The sequence below is a fragment of the Camelus bactrianus genome, chromosome 1 (genome assembly GCF_048773025.1).
Source record: "Camelus bactrianus isolate YW-2024 breed Bactrian camel chromosome 1, ASM4877302v1, whole genome shotgun sequence".
Lineage (NCBI taxonomy): Eukaryota > Metazoa > Chordata > Mammalia > Artiodactyla > Camelidae > Camelus > Camelus bactrianus.
In genome coordinates this window covers 112,819,697-112,830,638 of record NC_133539.1, presented here as the reverse complement: position 1 = coordinate 112,830,638, position 10,942 = coordinate 112,819,697, and the positions used below count along the sequence as shown (strand labels likewise).

Genomic DNA, 10,942 nt, shown 5'->3' with positions numbered 1-10,942 from the left:
CTGACTCAGGGATGGAAGGCATTGGTGACCATTGGCTCTGCCCTGCAGGAGGAGGAAGCCTTCCGTTGCCTGGCACACCTCATGGTTTTAACACTTTGACGGCCCTTGAGATTGCTTTGTAGAGTCATTCTTTTTTTTCTGATAAAGGAAGAATTTTTTTAAAGGAAGAAGCTGACACTCCTTTCTTCTGTGATCCCTTAACTAGTGCAGAAATGTGCCCTGCCCAGTGCTTCCTCAGCCCCTACCCGTCCAAGCAGAGTGCAGAGAGAGGAATTCAGGCAGCGCCAGCATAGAGAGTAAACAGGTTTTTTTTCTGAATGACCCAAGGTTCTTTTATTCCTGTAATGTCTAAAGAAGCTGCTGCCTTTTCATTTTAATGTGAGAGACATGATTTTCCTCTTGTTTTCCAAGGCTGTCAGATAACAGACAAATTGCCTTTGATAAAACATGCTTTCAGTTTCTCCAATGTAATATTCAGTTTTCATTTTCATAAGGGGTTGCTTATTTTGATGGCTTGAATTGGTTGACTGGATGTCAGTGCCTAGATCTCATCAGTAAAGATTGTAGTCTGAGTTATAATTCAGGAAAGTATATGTTACTGTCAAATTTATTATCTACAAATACTTTTCTGTGTTTAATTCTTGAAAATCAGGAGTGACAAGCCATTTGAGTAAATACTTTCTCTTTGCCCTGTTTATCCCTAAAAGTCACTTGAAAACAAAGGCAAGTTGGGTAACTGCTTATTGAAGAATTTGGGAAATACTTTTATTTGAAGAAAAATGTGTTCTGACTCCAGGGATTCCAACTCTTAGAATTTCTGCAAGTAATTCACATTCTTCTTTTTCATTTCACTGTCCTGACTCTGTGTGTCTGACACACACATACCTTTCTCTTTTGCCCTATCAATACATAAAGCAGACCTCAAAAGAAATTTAATTTTAAAAAATCCCCAATTATAAAAGTAGTATGTATACATTGTAGAAAGCTCTGATAATTAAAAAAAAAAAACCCACAAATCATCTATTTTAAATCCCATGTCTACCCTTTGTCGTTTTCTTAGTTAAGAGATTATAATTAAGAGTTTATCCTCTGAAAAGTTGTTTCAATCAACTGTCTTACCTCATCTACAAAGGCAAAGTGAGGCAGCACCCCAGTATATAGAATGGTCCCTTGCATTTTCCCCCAAACCCCACCCCAGTTCCAGTTAATGGGTGAACAAATAGTGAACCCCGACCACATGCCAGATGCCACGTCAAACAGTAAAGACACACAGCTGAATAGCACACAGGTCCTAACTGGCAGTTATAAACAGACAAACTTACCGAGGAAGTGCCCAGCTAAGGTGTGGCTAACCCTACCTGGGCACCGGGGAGAGGCATGCGTCCCACATGGGTTGTAGAGGGAGAGGTCTGCCTGGAGAGGTCATCTGAGTGTTCCTGGTTATGCTACAGGTAACTGAAGGCAGAGTTTGAATGATACCGCCTAAGAGAGCACAAAGAAGAGAAGTAAGCACAGGACGGAACCCTGGAGAAATTGCAACACTTTATGGTCGGCAAGAGGAGATGATCTTCCAAAAGAGATTAAAAAGAAACAAAGTGGGGAGGGTAGAACTCAAGTGGTCGAGCACATGCTTAGCATGCACAACGTCCTGGGTTCAATCCCTTAATTAACCCTCCCCCCCAAAATAAAAAATAATAATAATAATAAAAGAAACAGAATTAGTTGGAAACCCAAAGACTGTGGTATGCCGTAGGCCCAAGCACAGAATGTTTCAAGGTGGAGGAAGTGGTCCATTAAATCAAATACTATTTGTTAATAGTAAGGTCTGAAAGATACTCTTACTGGGTTTAGAAACGTAAATGTTATCGGTGACACTGACTTTTCTGTTTTTGTTGCTGTTGTTTTTGCTGGTTTTTCTGATGTGATACAAGAAAGAAATCAAGACAGGAGTGAATACAGAGGTGCTGGCCACATCTCTAAATGCCTTTTATCACATTACAACGTCTTGGTGTGATTATTTGGTTTTAGTTCTGATGTTTTGATCACCTAACGTGGGGGTTCCTTATGAGCATTGACTGTCTTAGCTCTGACAACCCTACCTACCATAAGGAGTGTCAGTACATATTTGATTGACGGGTAAACCTTTCTTCGAAAGCCTGCTTCTCCTCCTGGGCTGTCACTGGTCTTTGATTCCTCCCTTCTCCTCGCTTATACCTGAGAGGCTGCCAGGTGAGACCCCTCTTCTACAGCACCTCTCCTGGCTGGGCTTTTAGCTAGTAACAAATTAATTCCCCTTCCTCCAGGAAATTAACTCTTCAGTTAAGAATTACATTTTAACATTCCTAAAATCCCTCCCCTCTGCTCAGTCTTCCTCCCTGCCTCCCTTCCCCTCCCTCCCCCTCTGTGTGAGTGTATCTACTCCTCCCCCTCTCTCCTCCCTTCCCTCCTCCCTCTTCCCCTCGGTCAGTGTCTTCTCCCCCCTCCCACGTGAGTGTGTCTCCTCACCCACCTCCCTCCCTCCCTCTCTCTCTCCCTTTCAACTCCTCTTCCTCTCTCTCCACCCTCTCTCCCATCTTTGCCTCCTTTTACTGAGAATTCAAGTGTCATTTTGACCCAAAACATACAAGTTGTAGAAAAAGGGAAGAATCACTAATCACCACACTTGTCCCATGAAGAGATATTTGAAAGACAGCTTAAGGAGGGGAAGAAAGAAAGAAAGAAAGAAAACATATTGACATGAAAACTAAGAAGAAATATTAAAGGGGTAAAATCTGCAGAAGATTTCGATTAAACCAAAAGCCTGAAATGACTGAATGATGAAGACTGTGAGTCGGCCGACTGCTCTCTTTCGGCTGATGATGCCAGAGAAAGTGACACCAGGTAGGAAGAGGTCCTGGCGTTGCTGCCCTCACCCCACCCCCGCGATAAGGCTTTCATCCCCCCCCATGCCCATTAACTAAAGGACTTGGCTGAGCATCCACGTCCTGCGGCGCAGTCCCTCGGTGCGGGGCCCTGCCTGGTCCGCTGAAGGATGAACCTGATTGAGGCAGGAAGCACCATCCATAACGGAGGCCTCGTCCACGAGGCGGCCGCCCTTCCCTCCCCGTCTCTTCCAAGATGCTCGAGGGAGGAGCAGCTTGTCTTCGGGATGGCCAATTCTTTACGGTTAGTATCAGAAATGAGCCTATCAATCAGAAACAGGAGACTTTTAAAGGGGCACCAGGGCCATAAACTTTATGAAAAAGGTTAGAGATTGCATTCAGCCCTCAAGCAGATACACAATTACCCTAAACCCAGTTCAGGGCAGGGAAACTAAATCTTAAAAAAAAAAAAAAAATACACCAAGTGAAGACCTCCCCTCCACACTTAACATACATAGCTTTTATAATTTTTTTTAATTTTGATTAAAAAAATCATTTCAAATTATGCGGGTGGAGTGCAGTGCACCTTTTAGATGAATCTTCTTTGCTTTCCTTGCTCAATCCACAGCCCAGTCAGATAGGACCCATTACAGTTAATTTTTTTTTTTTTTTGATGGGGGAGGGAGGTAGGTTTTTATTTATTTATTTAGGTTTTATGTATATATGTATGGAAGGATTTATTGATTTATTGATTTATTGATTTATTTTAAATGGAGGTACTGGGGATTGAACCCAGGACCTCATTCATTCTAAGCACATGCTCTACCACTGAGCTATACCCTCCCCCTCATAGCTTTTAGAGGAAAGACTCAGAGATAGCAGTTGTCAGAGAAATTTTTCCTCCTCTAGCTATGCAAAGAAAAGGGAGAAAAGGAGTAAGTAAGGAAAGAAATGGCAGAAAGAGAAAGGAAACAAGAATTTAGGCTGGAATGGGGAGATGAGAAAAAAAGAAAAACTGGAGAGAGTTTTTTTTTTTTAGATTCTGTAAATACTTGCCTGCTTATGAGATAAACTCATTGATATTGAAGGGCCTTGAAAACACCATTGATTTATTCACTGTCGGCAGAAGTTAGAGAAAATCTCATTTTCATGAGCTTCCCTTCCTATCACTCAGTTCCCTTGTGACACAAAAAGTAAACCTTTTCTAAGGCTTTCTCAGGCAGTTTGACATTTTGTTGAATTAACGGGTATATGTTGTACCAAATTTATATGCTGCATCTTTCCACCCAAGCAAGGAATGATTTTCTATTGAACAGAATTCTTAGGGCACCAAGAGAACCCTGGAAACTTCTTAGGGTAATCTTGCTTCTATAGTCAGCCTCGAAAATCTCCCCAGGTCTCATCACTGTCTCCCTGGATGTAAATGGTGAGGGCATTCTGAATCTCAGTGGGATTACTCTGTGATGCCCTGGATCTGTCCCCTGAGGGCCCTGTGTGGATACTGTCAGGATGTTTTATCTGGCAGATTTCAAGAACATCTGAAATAATGGGGAAAAGGTGTAAGGAGGGAAAGTTAGATGAATGGGCATCATTTTGTTAGGACAACTGAGAGTGATTTGACCCGTTGGTGGCAAATATTTCATATATAAATGTTGAGCCACAAAATGAGTGGGACATTGTGTGGTGTGACACTCATTTCAGAAGCCCATGCCACCCAACTACTGATGTGAATGATTCAGGGAGGCAGAGCTGTGACACTAGTTTCCTAGGACTTCTTGTAACAAGGTTTCACAAACTGAGTGGCTTAAAACAATGGAAATTTATCATCTCACAGTTCTGAAGACTAGACATCTGAAATCACGGTGTCAGCAGGGCCACGCTGAAACCTGCAGCGGGGAATCCCTCTGCGCCTCTTCCTAGCTTTCCTTTGCTTGCTACCAATTTTTGGCATTCCTGGGCTCACAGCTACCTAACTCCAGTTTCTGCCTTGACCATCTCATGCACTCTCTCTGTCTTCACATGGTCCTCTTCTTCTAAGACACCAGTCACATTGGATTAGGGACCCACCTTATTCCACTCTGATCTTAACTAATTACATCTGCAGCAACCATATTTCCAAATAAGGTCACATTAAGGAATTGATTTCAACATATCCTTTTTTTTTTGAGGGCTGGGGACACAATTTAACCCCTAATAGTAACTACAAGAAATGTTTATTTGAAGTCTTAATTGGATAGACTTAAAGACACATTTCTAGTTCAACTGAATACACACTTAACTAGAAATCATTGGTATCAAAAGTGCAGGTGCTGTTTGAGTTACATGAGATTATCAGAGTAAGACCTTCCCCCACCAACCTCCAGGTGCCTCCAGGCACCTGAATATGACAGTATCCCATTTAGATAGAGATATAATTATATAAAACTTTTAAGACTTATACAGGACAAGAACATACAGTAATTATTAATAATAATAGTAGCACAAAAATATTTGCCAGGCACAATTCTAAGTGCTGTATATTCATTTAACCCTCACAGCAGTCCTGTGTGGTTAGTACAAGACACAGATCTTGGAAGGAAAGGTGTGTTTTTTAAACCTTGTGTGGCTGACTTTTTTCGTCAAGGAACATCACGATCGTTTCGTACTTTATCATGTCCAGGGCACTAGTCCTCTTGTCTCCATTGCCTTGTTGCTGTAGTTTAGGGAATATACAGGCACCAGGGGATGTTGGCAGTCAAAACACAGGTAGAATGAATTTCTCTTAAGAGCTTCCCTTGCCGTGGGCTGCTGACTTGACATTTACTGGACTGAGTCCACCATGTTTTCAGTGCCGCTGACAGAAACAAACACAAACTGGAGTCACTAAAACATGGGGGAATTATGACCATTGGAAAGTAAGCTCCATCTATGCAAGCTAGAATTGTCAGCTGCTCACTACTATTTCTGTAGTACCCAAAAGAGTACCCAGCCCATTAGCTCAGTAAATATTTGTAGAATGAATGGTTGACAGTAGTCAGCAGGCAGTTCAAACCTAAAGCTTGAATCAAGTCAAGGGAGATAGGGTGTTACTGGCTTTTGCTAGTTAGACAACATGTTTAGCTATAAAATTAAAAAGTATATATATATATATATATGTATAAAATAGATAAACAACAAAGTCCTACTGTATAGCATAGGGAACCATATTTAACACCTTCTAATGGCCTATAAGAAAAAGAATATAAAAAGGAATATATATATAGAGAGAAATATATGTATAATATGTATATTATATATGTATAATATATTTCTATATATTGATATATATGTATAACTGAATCACTATGCTGTACAGCAGAAATCACATTGTAAATCACTTATACTTCAATTAAAATATGTATTAATACTATTATTAATATAACATATTATATTTAATATATTAAATAATTATATATATTTAAAGTATAAATATATATATTTATACAGTGCTACTTTATATGTATATAATTTATATATTTTGATTAAAGTATGTGTACATATAGATACATAGATATATAAAATGCTACTTTGGATACACTGATCTGAGATTTTGCTGAAAGAAAACCACACTGGGAACTCCAGCAACATGTCTTTTCCTCCAGACCCAAACCAGCACTTACTAAGCCGAACGCTTTTCTGCGCTGAGTGGCTGCTTTGTGTGTGTGGCATTTCTGCTTCCAACCCCTTCATGCCAAAAGAGGAAAATATAAACAGGAAGCTCCTTTTTGCAACTTTGATTCTTTTACTTCCCGTGCAGCCCCTCAGGCTACATTCTTTCTGGTGACAATACAATCAGTTGGCTTAGAGGCATAGTGACAATGAGTTATGAGATGCTGACCTCTGACATGATTTAAAAGTTGCAAACTGGAAAATACTTAGAGAATATACCCTGATCTTAACAGTATAAGGAGATGCATTGCTGAAATACACTTTTTAGCCTAAGGTGATGAAAAATAAAATATTTGGGACATTTTGGTTTAAAAAAAAAAAAAAACACCATCAAACAAACAAAAAAAAACCTTCCTAGAGGTGCTTGATATTTCAAATGCTTTCAGTATCAACTATTTTTAAGGCAGATCCTGCCATGAGTGGCATACACTACTTGGAGAACACAAGTGGAGCAGAGACAGAACATGTTGTCTCTTACTTTTTCTCTGTAGAGGCTCTCCTCTTGAAAATGTCTTGTTTCAGTGTTAGCCTTCCCTGCCAGAAGGCTGTGTAATGGTTATGTGCCAAATGTCCCTTGTGGTTTTCTGATCTTTCCCAGTGCCTCCCCATTGCCCTAAAATATCTTTACTTTGGAGGGGGAGGGTATAGCCCAATGGTGGAGTGCATGCTCAGCATGCACGAGGTCCTGGGTTCAATCCCCAGTACCTCCATTAACAAAATTAGTAAATAAACCTCATCACTACTCCCCACCAAAAAAAGCCCCAGCAAAACAAAAACTAAAATGTATGCTTACTTTTAAAATTTAGAAAAGTGAGTTACTTTCGGTAACCAAGACATTTCTAATCACACACTGGGCAGTTCAGCCTATTACCACAAAAGAATAAGCATGATGTTCGTGAAAAGGGGAAATAAGGACTCATTCTGGAAAGCCAAGAGCTTCCTTTTGAAGGCAATCTGCTTGCTGTGTAGACCCAGTGCTATTTCTTGGTAAATGGGAGAGTTCACTCCATGGACCACCAGGACAGCCAGTCATTGGAGCAAGAGCCTAAAAAGATGTGAAATGAAATGAGGAATGATCCCATTCAAAAGTAACGATCCATCTCTGGGGAACATGAGTGAAACACTTCATGGTGACATCTTGTAACATCCCAAGATTCCCATATTTCTTTAAGAGAATTATAGATTTGCAGACACAAAGAATGGGTCAAATACCATTTGGAGGCCAAGATGCTGATATAGGTGTCTTCTTACTGTTTCCTTGACGTTCAGCAGACATAGAAATTACTTCTAATAGCTTAAAGGGGGCTTCATCTTACACTGATGTCTCCCTCTTTTTTTTTTTTTTGGGGGCATTTGAACACTGACATTCTTTTACCTAAAAGGGTAAAGGGTAGTAGGGACACCTAAATGGTTAAGATACTCCAGGGCAAGAATTCCAAGGTCAAATATCTACAGGAACCAAGCAAGTGATGGACATGCATGAAATGGTCTGGGAGTAACAAGAAGGGACTGCCAGAGTCATAATGAATCAGAGGAGCAGTGCCCCCTGAAAAAGGGGTAGTGGGACTGATGCCAGGTGAGAATGTGGGCCAGTGTTGCCAGACGTGCTAACATCTCTCCCCCTCTCTCAATGTATGTGATCACGCACGTGTAAGATACCATACAGGCCAGCAGCCTGCAATTGCTGCCTTAGGATCTGTCCCAAGTTTGCACCTCAGAACACTTTGTTCGTTCTGAAAGAGACTGAAAGCCAATCCGAAGGGGTTCCATGCTCATAACAGTTTGAGAAACACTGGGTTAAACACAGTTAACTGGGCTTCTTTTACTATAGGGCTTCTCAGAAACTTAAGTGTGTGACTTACACAGTGAACCTCCAAGAGTAGGCTTGGGGTGGGAAGCATTTCCCAGACTCATCTGACCCTTGGACCCGCTTTCTGTGGATACTTCATCAAAGTCCTTTGGAAAACCATGCAGCAATTTACTTCGCAGTAAATAATGTGAGTGAAATTCCTGTAAGTGAATATCCAAGGGGAACAGTAAATGTGGAAAACAAACAAATAGCCGGGTTAAAATAAGGCTGCCTGTAAGTGACCTTGGCAGGTTAGAAACCGTGATTTCAATGTATGGAGGAGAAGTGGGAAGCAACTGTGCCTTTTTTTTTTTTTCAACTACATTGTGAATTAGATGTTCTTACCATTCATGGGAGTGTTTGGATCTTCAAGTTTTAAGTTGAGTTAAACTAGAGATGATAAAAGAATTCTACTCCATAATATAATCTATTCCTTGGTACACAACAAAAATCTTGATTTTTGATATTCATCCATTTGGCATATATTTCTCACATACGTACTGTGTGCCAGGCAACGTGCCAGGCACTGAGTCTGGATTAAATTACTAGTCAAGCTAATGCCAGTTCTAACCTAAACCTGGGGGTCAAATAAAAATGTAAATTTTCAATTCATGATTTGTCATAATGGAAGATTGCTAACACAACTCTCTCCAAGGGTTTTCCTGACATTTTGCAAAGGAATAGCTTGTCCACAACCATTTGCCTAGTCATGATATGACATGACTTGGTTTGTAGTTACAGAGGTAGCTGCTACACACAGCACTGGTTTCTTCATCAGATACTGAAAATCAGAATGGCAGGAGTGTGTTCATTTCAGCCTGGACATTGGCTGCTGACAAGGAGGAATACCACTGCTATTTCCTGTTCATCCCTGGGAGTTCTCCACTTATCTCTTCATGCTGTTCTTTGTTCTTCCTCGATATTATTCTCACCCTCCTAATGTGTAACAATATTGATGCCCAAATCGCATGCCACGTCACTATAAAGTCGTCTTTGATCCTTCCAACTAGGGGTCAACTTTACTCTTTGAAGCCCACTACCCACATCTGTAACTTTCGTATGGTTGTGACCACTTCTCCTTTAAATAAGAAATGTTAGTTCAGTAATTTATTCAATAAATATATATGAAGGACCTGTTATGTGAACTGTACTAGTGACAACTGGAGATGAAGTAGACACTTGTAACCTAGTATATATTGGAATGTCTTCCCTCTGCTTCATTTACGCTATAGGATCATTTAGTCCAGGATCACATCTTATATATATGGAGTGCAGTAGTTTGTACATATTTGCCAGATAGTTCGCTGAACATGGATTGATTTCCCCCGTATTTCTCAATCTTAGTTTTCAATCCTACCATTTAATGATGCTTCAGCAAAGAATATTTTCATTCACCTTTTTCTGAATGAAAATATTTCATTTTCCTGAAAATAATATGTCCATTCCATTTGGAAACACTGTTGACTTTCTCTCTTCATTGCTGTAATTTCGTTTCTACTTACAAGTAAAAATTTCCTTCGTTCTTAACCATTGGGCACAGAAAGCATGTAACACAGTCTAAGCTGCAGATGTGGGGTTCTTCCAAGGATTCAGTATGTGCCGGCCACTTGACAAGAAAATTACTGCTCAATTAGAGTGTGTCTCCTCGTGTTTTATCCTCGAGTCGCGAGGCTTGCTCTCCCTTGCACACCCAGCTCTCCTGTCCTATACCCCATCTTTCTCTGTTAATGAAAATTGTCCTTCAATCTCTGTTTTTCCTTTAGCCAGCAAACTAGTTTCAGTGGCAGTATTATGGTTACAGCCCACAGAAACCTTTCCCGTGCAGTAATTTAGCTGTCACTCTGGAAGCGGTAAAGCAGCAGGAAGATGGATGCTGAGCCCGGGGCTTGCCTGAGCAAGGTGTCCTGCGTGCTCCTGCTTGGATGTGTACTTACTAAAGAAGGCAGAAAAGTGTTTGCCCTGATTTCTCTTGGCCATGACTGCATTATAGCTAGAGAAAATATTTTTACTGGAACCCTGCAAATTGCTAAGAACCGTTGTATTATCCATGTAAAGAATAGAGATAGAGGGTGAAGATCATTTAGTGAGAGAATTGAAAAAACAAATGATGATGACATTTGTTGCAGGTCCCTTGATATGGTATTATATCAACACACCATTTTGGAATGATTTGGCAAGGGAAAGCATGAATGTTGGAGCATCCTATTGGAGAGCTAGTATGCAAAAGAATAATCATTTCAGGTCCATCTGCTGACAGATAGCCCTGACCACTCAACAAATTGATAAATTACCTCTCTTGGCACTTTGGTTTGTAGACCAACAAGTTGTTTATTTGATTATGCCTTTAGATGTCTGAGAGAAGGTGGTGGGAAATTCACACAGGCAGCATCTGGCTCTCAAACTCAGTTTTAAAAAGTACTTCAGATATAGTTTATTGCTTTGTATTCTGAATAAACTTTATTAGGATGAAGCAGTCTATTCAAGGATTTAAGTCCTCAGTTAAATTAGCAGGCTTATAAATTGAACACTCAGTATTATCTTCCAA

The 10,942-nt window shown here is 40.3% G+C and overlaps 1 non-coding gene across 1 annotated transcript; it reads right to left on the bottom strand.

Annotated features, from left to right (window-relative positions):
* Window positions 1-3,632: 3,632 nt before the first annotated feature.
* On the bottom strand, window positions 3,633-3,705 carry TRNAS-AGA (transfer RNA serine (anticodon AGA)). The gene has a single exon. It is a non-coding gene; the product is annotated as a tRNA-Ser (tRNA).
* Between the last annotated feature and the right edge of the window lie 7,237 nt (window positions 3,706-10,942).